The sequence below is a fragment of the Microtus pennsylvanicus genome, chromosome 1, assembly GCF_037038515.1.
Source record: "Microtus pennsylvanicus isolate mMicPen1 chromosome 1, mMicPen1.hap1, whole genome shotgun sequence".
NCBI lineage: Eukaryota > Metazoa > Chordata > Mammalia > Rodentia > Cricetidae > Microtus > Microtus pennsylvanicus.
In genome coordinates this window covers 24,836,410-24,848,674 of record NC_134579.1, presented here as the reverse complement: position 1 = coordinate 24,848,674, position 12,265 = coordinate 24,836,410, and the positions used below count along the sequence as shown (strand labels likewise).

General features: G+C 38.5%; 1 long non-coding RNA gene across 1 annotated transcript in view; it reads right to left on the bottom strand.

Moving 5' to 3' along the window:
* Positions 1-3,542: 3,542 nt before the first annotated feature.
* LOC142838365 (uncharacterized) overlaps positions 3,543-12,265 on the bottom strand; it is a 28,894-nt gene continuing 20,171 nt past the window's right edge. The window contains exons 2-3 of the long non-coding RNA XR_012908547.1: positions 10,268-10,374; positions 3,543-3,711 (exon numbers count right to left, since the gene is read on the bottom strand). This is a non-coding gene — a long non-coding RNA (uncharacterized LOC142838365). The remainder of the gene's footprint in view (positions 3,712-10,267; positions 10,375-12,265) is intronic.

The window sequence follows — 12,265 nt, the reverse complement described above, 5'->3', positions numbered from 1 at the left end:
GTAGACAAGATTACTGGGCAAAAATTGGGAGCTGAGGAGGGGTGGGATGGGGAAAGGGGAGATGAGGAAACAAAGTGAGAACGGGAGGATGGGGAGAGCTTGAGGGAATGGGATGGTTGGGATAAAGGAAGGGTGGATATTGGAGCAGGGAAGTATATATCTTAATTAAGGGAGTCATTTTAGGGTTGGCAAGAGTCTTGACTCTAGAGGGGTTCCCAGGGGTCCAGAGAGATGTCCCCAGCTAGGTCCTTGGGCAGCTGAAAAGAAAGAGCCTGAAATGCCCCAATTCTATAGCCATACTAATGAATATCTTGCATATCACCATAGAACCTTCATCTGGCGATGGATGGAGATGGAGGCAGAGACCCACATTGGAGCACTGTACTGAGCTCCCAAGGTCTAAATGAGGAACAGAAGGAGGGAGAACATGTGCAAGGAAGTCAGGACAGCGAGTGGTGCACCCATCCACTGAGACGGTGGGGCTGATCTAATGGGGAGCTCACCAAGGCCAGCTGGACTGGGACTGAAAAAGCATGGGATAAAACTGGACTCTCTGAGCATGGCGGACAATGAGGGCTGCTGAGAAGCAAAGGACAATGGCACTGGGTTTTGATCCTTCTGCATGTACTGGCTTTGTGGGAGCCTAGCCTGTCTGGATGCTCACCTTCCTAGACCTGGATGGAGGGGGGAGAACCTTGGACTTCCCACAGGGGAGGGAACCCTGACTGCTCTTTGGACTGGAGAGGGAGGGGAAGGGGAGGGGGAGACGGGGAGTGGGGGGGAGGAAAAAGGGAGGCAGGGAGGAGGTGGAAATTTTTAATTAAAAAAAAGAAATTACATTAAAAGAAAATGTATTTACATTGACTCTTTTTTTATATAATTTCACCTTAAATCATCAGGTAAAAGCTTAAAGAGAAGATAAAACAGGTGCATACCACACACTTGCCATCCCCGCATTTGTGAAGTTGAGGCAGAAGGCAGGAGATTACTGTATTTAGGGCCAGCCTGACATATATAGTGATACTTTGCTTCAAAATAAAGCTAAAGGGTAAGAGTAGGGAAGGGAGAATGGAAGATAAGGAAGAAGAGAATTTTGGAGGGGAGTAAGGAGGAAAGAATAGAGTGAGCTAGGAAAGAGGAAGTACGAATGAGAAAATGAGGGGTGGATAATATGAGTAGCTTCTGGGGCACTGTGCGGCATAGGTCTGTGGTTTATGGCTATGCAGTACACTTAGCCCTGGGATCATTTTCTTTACCAGAAGAGCTCTCTGGTCTCTTCCTAGAATTTATCAGAATTGATCAGGACTAGGAATAATAAAAAGCAAGCTGAGGTCATGGCAAAGAATAGCAAGACTTCTGGTCAGCTAGCAACCTCTTTTTCATCAGACATGCAGAATGTAACTGAAGACACATGTCAGCAAGCACAGACATTCTTAGTTGGTATCAGTTACAACTACTTGACTCATCCTCTTATTAAAGCTCACATCACACACACGTTGCCGAGGCCAAATTTCCTTTCGTAAGTGGGAAAAAAATACTTTTAATAAAAAACCCTTACACCTCTTCATGACATAATATGCTATTTTTGAGGCTTCTAAATAGTATACATCCCTTTCATTTCATCATTTCATGACTCCTGAATGCTAGTCCTAACCATATGGTTAATGGAGGTTCATAAAGTAATTTACACATCTGTTATTGGTCTCTGTACTTATTTCTTATTTCTTGGAGTATTTGGAGGTTGCAAATCCACTCTCTATTTCTACTCGAGTCTGTAGACACGCAATTGCTTTTTAAAACCTATGAGACCTGCTTGAAGTAATAATTTTTGTCTTCTGTTAAAACAGAATTGGTAGGTATAGCAAAATGCTCTTATTTAATTTGGATTCTTCTAGCCCACTGGGACGTGTGACCTACTTTGATTAATGTGTCGACGAATCTTTTTTTCCTAACCACAAATTATCACAGGTTGCCTTCCATGACTATGGAGTGCTCTCACAAAGTCACAAAGAATCAGGAAATCACTAGCATAAGTAGGAAACCTTAAGAGCCAACATACAAGTACCAATCATTCCCTTGAGCACCTTGATTTATCCACATCAATTAAGCATGTGATCTGCTCAATTTATAGGATAATCTTTTCTGATCACACATGCTAGGCTCCTGGAAGAAGATGGAAATTGCATCAGAATGCTAGTGAGGTTATTTTGTTTATATTCTTATCATTGATTGTTTGTACATAGATTAATTATTGCTTATAGGATTTTTAAAAATCTGTTTTTCTCAAGATTCTGTTTTAAAAGGTAAAATAATATCTAGAGGAACATTCATTTTTAGTAGAACTAGAGTAATCTATTTATGACTCCTTAGACATAAATTCTACTGCTATCCCTTCCCAATTTTAGCTGCCTGATGTTTAAAAAAACAGTAAAAACAAATAAAGCAAACATGGTATGCTGAACATAATTTAAAATTTTATATAACAAGTGACTGTTTTAGTTTGCTGTCTATTGCTCTATTAAACACTATGCCCAACAATATGTTGGGGGAAGAAAGGCTTTATTGGTTTACACATCCTGCTCACAGTTGATCTACAAGAGAAGCCAAGCCAGGCACTCAAGCAAGGCAGGAACCTTCAGGAAGAATCTATAGCAGAGACCACAAAAGAATGCAGCTTACTGACTTGTTTTTCATGGCTCTTTCAGATTACTTTCTTTATACAACTCAGAACCAGCTGGCCAAGTTTGACATCACCCCCAATGAGATGTGCCCTTCCATGTCAATCATTAATCAAGAAAATTCCTCACAATCAAGTCTACAGGCCAATATTCAGGAGACATTTTGTCAGGCAAGGTTCCCTCTGTCCAGGTAACTTTTGATGTGTCAAGTTGACAAAAATGTAACGAGCATAATGACATTTCATCTTGTCCACACTTTCTTATTTGGTTTGCACTAATCAGTGCATTAATTTATTCAGTGGAGTTTACTGAGCACCCCAGACTTCATAAATTGTTTAAGACTCTAGAATTTACATTGCAGATAACACAGGTGAATCTTTTCGTCCTTGTGATGCTTATAGCTACACTAAAATATGTTGTTTAAACAATCATGAACAAGAATATAGATTATATAAATGCTTCTATATAAATTCAGTGATTCTACAATACACTACTGTAATATCTTTGAGCATTAGTTTGTTCATTCTTATTTTGTAAATGTAAGAAACAGAATTAACCCCACCCCCCCAAAAAATACCCTACAATTTAAGCTGTGGATGAAGGGACAAAAATTGTAATCCTAATACTGGGCAAGAGAGGGAGGTGGTTGCCTGGAGACTGTGTCTAGTCAGGTGATGGAATCAATCAATCTCTCTCTCTCTCTCTCTCTCTCTCTCTCTCTCTCTCTCTCTCTCATGCAAGGTAGAATATTGCTCCTGAGAAATGACACTTGACGCTGATTGGTTAAAAATGATTAATGTATAATTCAATCTCAAAGGCTCAAGACAGTTTTTAAAAACAGCAAAAACAACAAACATGGTGGAGAAACACAGTTGAACCCATTGACAAGATAAGCAGAGAGTGAAGTTGCTAAACAAGTCCTCTAGACTGGAGCTCTGGAGGGCAGTGTTCATCATGTGCACAGCATGAGCCCAGGTGAGACAAGAATGATGAAGTAGTGATGTGTAGTTGTCTGCCTATAGAGGTCCAAGCCCTGTAAAACAGAAAGGAAAAGAGAAAGATTTTTTTTTTCTGAAGGAAAAATCCCATCTAATACATGGTCATTTACTTGATCATTTCTTTTCTCCCCTGTATGTTCCTTCTCTGCATTAAAGGTGGGTTTCTTTTTCTGTCTGTCAAGATGGTGACTGTTTCTCTGCACCGAAAACAGTTGTTAGGGGTAAAAGCATCCCCTTCCTCTCCAAAAGTCATCTGGGGAAAATGCATCATAGAATGCAAGTTCATTAGTCTGCACCGGAAAACTCACAAGGAAATCCAAAGCAGTACTTCAGTGGGAGACAAGGGCTTTGTGCTCTCTTTTTAGTGGTGGCGGAAATGGGAGGTGCAGGCAGCTTTTGATGGTTAGTAAATCATTAGTTAAGGGAATGAATGAGCTCTGAGTACAGGCAGTAGTTTGTAAGTGGTTCTTTTTAGAAGCATACGGGGGACAGATAAGAGTTCGTGACAAAGTCTGTCTAGGAGTCCTGAAACTCTGCTCTGAGATAATGAAATACCATGGAGAGGAAGGAAGTAACTTCTTTGGTTGCTGATGGGTCCAGTAATTAAGCAGATACAGGGTTATTAGGGTTACTAGGGTAAAGCATGTATTAGTCTCCAGTGCTTTTGACTTTCAGTGATCAGCATGAAATAATACAGTACTTTTGAAAGACAGCTTAGTGTCCTTCATGCTTAAAATGTGTGAGAATACCTACCCGTTCTTGGTTATGCTTTCATTCCATAATGATATTTTCTTTCTTTGAAGTGCCTTATATTACTTATCCATTTCTACTGAAGTTATTCTCCCAAATGTGTCCCCCTTTACCCTTAACTTTGGCTTTGTCTAGTGTACTTCCACAGTTTCTCCTGTGTTCATTCCTGATCCTTCAGTCTGCTGATTTCAAAGCTTTGCCTGGTCATACACTCATCTATTCTTTCCCACAAAAGATATACACAGATGGACGCCTGCATCTGTTTTCAAGAGTTCACATCTGCTCTTTGGTGTTAAAACCTAAAGAACTCCGGTTGTGTGTTTCGAACTACCAATGTGATATTTCAGTAAAGTGTGTTCTCTATAACTTAAAGCTCACTAAAGCAAAATTGGACAAGTTTTATTCTGCTTCCAAAAAATTCACCATTCCAAATATTACCATTTCTGATTTTATCACCACTCATATTTTAATACTTCATCAACTTATTCTCAATTCACTGCATTACCATATTCCATATTTTAAAAGTTGTTTTTTTTTCATAATGATCCTGGGAAACATATGTAAACATCGAATTACAAATTGTAATTAATTTACCATTTGATTTTACTGTTATTTCTTTGGCACAATTAAATGATTCCTTCCTACCTACAAAGAACCCAAGATGACCTTCTTCTGTAATTCTGATGTTCTTTCTCATTTATTGTTTGCTAAATTTCAGGCCATGCTCACTGGGTATCTAGATGAATCGAAAATGTCTAGATTATTTCAGCCCTTCATTATGCCTCAACATTTTTGGATGTGTCTAATAAACTGGAGGACATATGGGTGAACAAATAAGCAATCTGATATATGACAGAATAATATATTAAATCAGGTGATGGAAATTGCCACATCAATGTTTAGAACACTCCAAGTTCCGTTTTTGAGCCAACCAGTACGTGTTGCTGTAGTAGTGAGCCTTGGCTGCGTTCCTGGCGCCCAGCCACTCGCATGGCTAGCTTTGCACCCCAAATAACAACACAGAAATTGTATTCTTTTAAACACTGCTTGGCCCATTAGCTCTTGCCTCTTACTGGATAATTCCCACATCTTGATTAACCCATTTCTAATAATCTGTGTAGTACCACGAGATGGTGGTTTACCAGGAAAGATCTTAACCTGTATCCATCTTGGAGAGAAGAGCTATAGCATCTGCCTGAATCTGCTTCTTTCTCCCAGCATTCTGTTCTGTCTACTCCACCTATCTAAGCTGTTGTTCTATCAAAGGCCAAGGCAGTTTCTTTATTAACCAATGAAAGAAACACATAGACAAATGACCATTTTTAGTTGACTAATCCAGGAGTTCACAGATGTTAGGTAATCTTTATAGATTTTTGCAGTGTGACAATAACAAAGTCAGAAGAATCTATAGATTTCAGCAGAACAACTCGAGTAATAATTCTTTCCATTGCTCCTACTGTTGTAGAAAAAAAATATTCAGGCCTCCTTTGCAAGTAAAACAAGCATTTCTCCAGAGAAATCTTTGTTTTGGATGTCTATTTTGCATTTTTCTCATCACAATCCATCTCAATGACATTTGTGTAAAGTTTGATTTGTTTCTATTTCAATAGGCTATCTGACTTTGCAGTGTAGCATTCCATGCCTTCTAAACCATGCTAAAATGTCCTTTCTCATACACACGCTTAACTTATCTTTGGAGAAGAAGCTGATAACAAATACACTGCAGCGCTCTCTCCGGGGAAGATTGTGATTGCAAACGAAAGGCCAAATGCATGAGGCACCACATGTAACTTGACCTTTCTTTTGATTTAATTTTAGCTGAATAAAAATATAAATACATTTTGAATTTTGTTCTAATCTGGGATGGGAAATGAGGTAGACTGCAAAGATAAAGATGAGTTCAAGAAAATCCAGGAAATGACACGCGGCTAACTTCCATTCTTATTGTTATTTGGAACAGCGTGTCCCTTCCTACTTTGAGTCTGGGTCATTTTTCAAGGAGTACAAGGACTTGGCAATACAACACAGCTTTTATGAGGAATTTAATTAACATGTGTTCACTCCCAGTCCTATAGTCAGTTTTTAATTGGGAGGCATTGATATCAAACTGGCCCAGTAGAATTTAGCAGCATTACCTGTTCATTCTAGTTGTGCCAAGTACCTCGTGTGTGGTCTCACTTGTAGAACACTTTCAAAACTGCTTACCTACTTCAAACTTGATTGACTTGTGCTTTAAAAGTCCTTAGGGATGTAAAGCCTTAATTACTTGGAATAATATTTATACTTAACCAACTTATACATTACTTTCTAATTAACTTTCTCAACAGAACAATCATGCTTAAAAATGTGGATTCTTAATTTTTTAATGTTTACTTTCCTATTCGTACAGATGAGAATATTTCTAGGAAATAAATTTAGCATGTGGTGAAATCTTTTCAGTATCATGTTCTTTAATTTAATATGCTTTTCCTTAAGACAATAACAATCCTGTCCTTAAAATAGCATGGTGCCAGAGAGACAATTTCACAGGACTTAACTCAACAAATAACCTCCGTGTCTTTTCCTCCTGGCCTTCCTTTTGAACCCTGTGCTGTCCTGAATTTTTCCTGTAGGAAATTATAAAAATAACTCTGATCCTAATGAGAACACAAGTATCCAAAGCAATTTTCAGAGATTATAAACCCCTGAGTCATACTATGTGACAGAGCTCTATTGTATTTGCTACCCCACATTCTAAAAGTGTTTCACCAATTTCCAAGCAAGGCTAAGTTGAAGGAGGATTTTAATCTGGAGGGAATCTTTCCTTTCTCAATAAAGATGACAATGTATCTGGAAGCATGTGGATCATATACTGTGTGCCTTCTTGTTAATAAATACATGTAAATGGTCCTTAACATTAAGAGTAACAAACACAGGATACTCAGATTATGATAAAGTGTAGTCATGAAATATTCGAATCTTATAAAACACACAAGAGAATTTAAGGTTTTCTGTTGGTCATGTTAGAGCCAATGTCTTAATGCTGTGATTTCATTTGAAAGAATATGTATAATTCTTGGGAAATATCCTTAGTTATTACATTTTACATATATACTCAAGTGAATTTGAAAGGAAAAAGAAGAATTTCATTGTAATACAGAAAACAATAATGATATTTTAAATTTGTGACAGAGGAATGGAGGAACACTATAGAGTGTTTATAAGGATGTAACTGTATCTCACTAGCTCCAATTAGTGACACATGCTTTTAACCTCAGCAATCAGGAGGTTGCAGGGGAATTCTGTTAATTCAAGGTCTTCCTAATATATTTAGCAAATTCAATACAGCCAGGGCTACACAGAGAGACACTGTCTCAAAAGACAAAGATGAGGGAGGGAAAGGAGGTAGAGGAGGAGGAGAAGAAATAGAAAAAAGAAAAAAGGTGGAATGAAAGAAGAGTAAGAAATAAAGAAAAATAGAAAGCAACTAAAATATGGTCAATTGATATAACAATTGGCTAGGTTCTTAACACAACTTCACAATATATGAGTTACAGAATGTTAAAATCATTAGAATGGAAGTAGTGGGCATCGTTCTTTGTAATTTCAGTAAAGTGATGGGTATAGCTATGCTAACTATTGTGGTCCACTAAAATATTGCATTGTCATGGGTAGAAAGGACAATTTACAATGGTGAAGGCAATAATAGAGGCAAGACTAATCACACCTGCACAAAGATGGGGAGGAAATAGCCCATAATGACAGTATTATTTATCTAAATTGTGAGTTTACATGTAAATGTTAATATGTTCATATGTTCATAAGGCTTTTAATTATCCTGTAGTCTTTAAGGTTCCTATGTATATCATATACACACACAGACACATACACATATTAATGATGGGGGAAAGCTTATAGGTATTTGATGAATGAAAAAAATGCAACACTTATCAGAATTAATTATACTGGTATGGTTTTTACTAACCTGTAGGAAAGAGTTTTCATTGAACAGTCAAGTGAGGATTTTCTTGTGTGTTCACTGGCGTATAAGAAATGTCATTGGACTAGATATTTCTAAAATTTTAGTGATTACCTAAGAGTAGTAACAGTTTGGTTATCTTATTTCTTTTTTCTTATCTATTTTCAAGCTGCCTCATTGACTGGAAACACTGTAATATCTTAAGCCTCTTAAGATGTACAACAGTTTTGCGACCAATGAAGAATGGTGTGAAATATGATATTAGCTGGGTAATTGTAAACTTCTGTGTCCGTACCCCAGAGCTGGTATATCAGAATGAGTGCCAAAGTTTCATTTTGAGAAGTACAAGCTGACATTAGATGGAGCTGTTGCTCTGAGCTATATGGTTAAAAATTGTTGTATATCTGTCTCCTAAGCCATCAGGCAATTTTTTCTTTTGAGTACCGTAGCTTCGAGATTTTTTTGTGATTTTAATTTGTTTTTTTTAAATTTAATTTTATATTCCATCCACAGTTCTCTTCCCCAACCTTCTTCCCCCCTTCCTCTCCTCTCTCCCAGCCCACCGCCTATTTTCCCATGGGAAGTCAGCAAAGTCTGGTACATTAAGTTGTAGTGGGATCAAGCCCCTCCCCCTGCATTAAGACTGAGCAAGGCATCCCACCATAGGGAAGAAGCTCTAACAACCCAATCCATGCACCAGGAACAGATCCTGGTCCTACTGCCAGGCACCTCATTGAAGCTTCACCACTGTCTCCCACATATGAAGGAACTAGTTTAGTCCCATGGAGGCTCCACAGTTGTCGGTCTCTAATTCATGAGTTTCCATGAGCTTGGTTCAGCTGTCTCTGTAGATTTCTCCATCATGATCTAGACCTCCCTTGCTCATATATTATTCCCTCCCTCCTCTCTTCAACTGACTTCCTGGGGTTGATCCTGGTGCTTGCTTGTGGATTTTTGCCTATGGTTCTTTCAGTTGCTGGATGAAGGCTCTATGATGATAACTGTGGTATTCGCCAATCTGATTACAGGGGGAGGCCAGTTTAGGCTCCCTCTCTACTCCTGATAGAGTCGTAATTGAGGTGATCCTTTTGGCTGCTTGGGGATTTCCCTAGCACCAGATTTCTTCTTAAGGCCATAGTGACTCTCTATGTGATGATCTCAAGAGCTTTCCTAGTTCTTCCACTTTGTCCCTCTTCCACCTCAATCATCTCCCATTACCTCATGTTCTCATCTCCTATCTTCTCCCCTTTAAAACTCCCTTTCATCCCAAGTTCATCCAATTACCCTTTCCTGGGTGATCCATGTGTCCCTAATAGAGTCTTCCATGTTACCTAGTTTCTCTGGAGCTATGTCTGGGTATCCTTTCCTTTACATCTAATATCCACTTATGAGTAAATACATACCATGTTTGTCTTTCTGCACTTGTGAGACAGAGGCAGGCAGATCTAGAGTGAGTTTCAGGACATCCAAATATACACAGAGAAACCCTGTCTCAATAAATCAAAATGCTTCAATGATTTTTTAAAAAATGTGAATTATAAGTATAAACAAGAGGGCCTAGACTCTGAGCTCCTATCAGATTCTTGACCTGGCAGAAATAAACATTAAATAGACATTGTAAGAATATGTCACAACAATCAATAGGCAATGACAGTTAAATACTGAGTGGGGCATGCAGGCTTCCTGACAGGGAGTTGAAAAAAGAAGGTAGCTGCAAAATTATGCTTTCTAAAGGGAGAGAGCTTAGACACTAGTGAGAATGCCCAGAAGAAAGTATTTTTTAGTAACTGTCCCAAGAGATGGGATTTGGAGTTTTTGTTTCATGGTGCGTTAGGGAGACAGCTACTTTTCACATTTTCCAGAGTCTTCATTTTAGTCCTTACCTCTCCCCGGCTCCTGCCATGTTTTAACTTAGGCTGGTCTTCTCTTAGCTGTGAAAGAAGGTTTGGAGGGCTCAGAACAAAGGAATTTGTTGCCATGGAACTTTGTTCTAGGGTGGAAAATATATAATGTAATTTAAGACAGTAATAAAATTAATAATACATTAGGATGTGTTTTGAAATAAATTACATTCTTGGAAAAAGCCGCTAAAGCATAAGATTGAGAACAATATAGAATGTGTGCATAGAGGCAAAACAGTTAAAGCATGTGTCTTAATTAGATTTTCTATTGTTGTGACGAGACACCATGACGTTCTTTTTTTTTTTCTCATTTAGAGATATTTTATTTTTTTTTAATTTATTTATTTATTACAGATTTCTGTCTCTTCCCCGCCACCGCCTCCCATTTCCCTCCCCCTCCCCCAATTAAGTCTCCCCCCAGCCCGAAAAGCAATCAGGGTTCCCTGTCCTGTGGGAAGTCCAAGGAACCCCCACCTCCATCCAGGTCTAGTAAGTTGAGCATCCAGACTGCCTAGGCTCCCACAAAGCCAGTGCGTGCAGTAGGATCAGAAACCCATTGCCATTGTTCTTGAGTTCTCAGTAGTCCTCATTGTCCGCTATGTTCAGAGAGTCTGGTTTGACGTTCTTATGAAGGAAAGCATTTATTTGGGGCAGGATTACAGTTTCAGAGGTTCAGTCCATTAACATCATGGTGGAACATGACAGTATGCAGGCTGACACAGTGCTGGAGAAAGAGCTGAGAGTTCTTATATCTCTGATTTATAGGCAACAGGAAGTTACCTGAGATATTGGTTGTGGCTTGGGCACATATGAGACCTCAAAGCCTGCCTCCATGTTGACACACTTCCTCCAACAAGGCCATATCTAATCCAACAATGCCACACCTCCAAATAGTGCCACTCTTATGAGTTTATATTCAAACTCCCATTGCATGGGATTCTTTTTTTAAGGGAGAGAGATCAAACAAAGAAGATTGAAGAAGGACACTTAAAAGAAATCCCACACTACCTCAGAATTGAGAAAAAGATGGTTATTTATTTAGGGGTAAACTTCCAAATTAGATTCCTCTGCTGAAACAGAGATTAGAAACCAAAATCCACAATGGGAACAGAGAGGCAGGAAGAAACCGGATGCAGGCTCTGCATCAGTATGTATAGAATAAGAGGCCACGCCCCAGTGGGTGAGTAACAACTAACTGTAAGATTTTCTACAGCAGAAGATCACATTGAGCACTGGATCATGGGCAACTATATATAATTTAAGTTTTAGTAAAAGATTTTTGAGAAAACTCTTTTAAACTTTCAGAAATGAAAGTTTCTTTCATTTCTTTCTACCTAGCCAGAATGAAATCTTAGGCAGAACCACACTGGCGCTGCACTGTTTAATCAGTTCAACTAACTACCAGGGACAATGGAAGCCACAGTGCAAACTATTGGTTTAGTAATTTGAAATGAGCAACAACACATCCATTAGATCCCTTTGACTGACCATGCTAATGACAGATGGTGCTATGTAATCTTTTAGTCTGGAATCAGAATAGTTTGGCTCTCCTTTTTACAGTAGCAAAGTAATATGGTTAAAGGAAGAAGCAATTGCATGGGTGGCCCAATCTGCATAATTCAACTGTAATTAATAGCTCCAGATCTCTTTGAAGACTGACATTAGTAATGTAAACAAACAGAGGAAGATACTGTGGTTACAACCAATAAAATATAATTTAATTTAAAAATTACAGAATAACTTAAAACTTAAGCTGTTTCAAGTGCAAATGCAATGAAAATAAACTCATGGAGGGAAAGCAAACTAAAGTAGAAAACAATCACTCTTGAATGACTTATTTTAAAATATATTAAAAAGTACATGTATTTACATGGAGATAAATGTGCACACTCGTACACACACACACACACACACACACACACACACACACGCACACATCTACATCAAGATTCATCAAGATTATGTAAGACTGAACTGTCC